This window comes from Chrysochloris asiatica, unplaced genomic scaffold (assembly GCF_000296735.1).
Source record: "Chrysochloris asiatica unplaced genomic scaffold, ChrAsi1.0 scaffold00014, whole genome shotgun sequence".
NCBI lineage: Eukaryota > Metazoa > Chordata > Mammalia > Afrosoricida > Chrysochloridae > Chrysochloris > Chrysochloris asiatica.
In genome coordinates this window covers 33,247,646-33,249,668 of record NW_006408532.1, presented here as the reverse complement: position 1 = coordinate 33,249,668, position 2,023 = coordinate 33,247,646, and the positions used below count along the sequence as shown (strand labels likewise).

General features: G+C 38.4%; 1 pseudogene; it reads right to left on the bottom strand.

Moving 5' to 3' along the window:
* Window positions 1–573: 573 nt before the first annotated feature.
* LOC102817822 lies at window positions 574–1,223 on the bottom strand (annotated as a pseudogene).
* Window positions 1,224–2,023: the final 800 nt, after the last annotated feature.

Below are 2,023 nucleotides of genomic sequence, written 5' to 3'. Positions count from 1 at the left end.
ATAATGTCAATTTCCTGCAGATTTCCATACAGAGAAATAAGTAAGAAGTGATCATTTTTGAAGTAAGAAGTATTAAACTCTTTTGAATATTATAAACATGGAGTTAATAAATAGCATTTTTTATATTCTGATGGAATAGTAAAAAGTATGTTTAAACCAGGAAATTATCTTTGAAAGTTTTTCAAATGTAATGTTTGGTCTTTAGCCAAAGAATAATGGAGTCTTCATTCATTTGGTTATATATAAACTTCACATACTTTACCCTTCCCCAAAACGGTAACTTCATTTTAATTAAGGAAATGGAAACTATAGCCTTCATTCTGTTATATGCAAATATGGGCAAGTATAAGCAATTGGCAAAAATTTCAAAGCCTTACCACCAAACCTAAAGCATTTCTAAAATGTTTAACACCAACTTTATTCTCAGTTTAGCAGTTCAATATGAGCTACCAAGGTTTAGTTCAAGTAGTCCTTCAATTCCAAATAACTTTAGTTCCTTGGAGTTGGCGATATAATCAACTTTATAGTTTTCCCTTGGCAGTTGTCAAGGGTACAGGTGCTCTTTTGATAACTTCAGTTAGCTTGGGCAACTCTAGTGTCAGAACCATGGAAGTTCAACATCATAATCACCACTTCTGGAAGATCAAAATCATGTTTCCACCCCCAATCTTTCAGACCATTGCTGTCATCAAAGTTCATTGGCCAACTATCCACTATGGCCTGTCTGACAGAATTCACATTGTATGTAATCTGGAATTCTTGGAACATGTTTGAGAATCTTGTGGTCCAGCTCCTTGGGGGTGAAACTCATAGCATTGATATTGTAGGTCCTTATGGAGAGACACTTTGCTGGGGTCTTCATGACTTCCAGGGTGATTCTGAGACAGTTGTCAATATACACCATTGGGAGCCTTGTGTTGGATTCAGGTTGCACTCAAATTTGCCATTCTTTGTAGCACCATGAAAAATCTGGACAGCATAGTCAGTTGTTCCTCCTCCAGGTTGGGAGTCAGCTGAAATAATTCCAGGATATCTCAGGCATCGACAATCAAATCCACATAGATAATAATAGTATTCTTCCATGAGCTTTACCTTGACCTTGGATACCCATAGATAGTCCTGGGTCTTTGAATACAGATATCATGGGTTGGGTTCCGGGAAGAAGTAGGTCTAAAGGCTCCAATTGTGCTAGGCACAATCACAAATTGTGTTGTGTTGTACATCCACTTGCAATACTCAGTAGCATCTGGGCAACTACCTGACTCAGCATCCCAATAGCTGTCAGTTTGTTTGAAATTCTCTTCCCACGCAGCTGCTCAGAGATGCTACCAATGCTGCCCTGGAGTCTTGGCACCACATGTGGCTAGCAGCCCAAGCACCACCAGCAGAAAGCCCCCCAATTGTATTCTGAATGCCTTCAAGTTGAGGGTCTCACTTTAAGACATTACGTATGACAACATTCTGGTGCTATTCATAATGTTGTCATCTTCCGACACTACATCTAACAATGTTACACTGCTATTCATAAGGTTTTCAGTGACTAAACATTTACAGGTCATCCACCTCTCCTTCTCCCTAGTCTGTTTAAGTCTGGAAGCTCATCTGGAACCTTTCCACCATGGGTGACCCTGCAGGTATTTAAAATACTTGTGGCATAGCTTTCAGCATCACAGAAACATGCAGGTCACCACAGTACGACAAATTGACAGACAAATGGTAGGTTCTTACTTATAGAGACATTATATTGAGTTTCTGAGGAGCAGCTGGTAGATTTGAACTATTGGCCTTGGAGTTAGCAGTCCAGTGCTTATTGCACGGCACCACACTAGGATTCCCGGTATATATATACACACACACAAACATATAGATATAATATATGGACACACACATGTATTATATATATAATATTAGTGTATTTCTTGTTCTATCCCATTGGTCTGTACAGCACCACACTAGGACTCCAGGTGTATATATATATATATTTAATCTATATATAATATTATAATCTCCATATATTGTAATG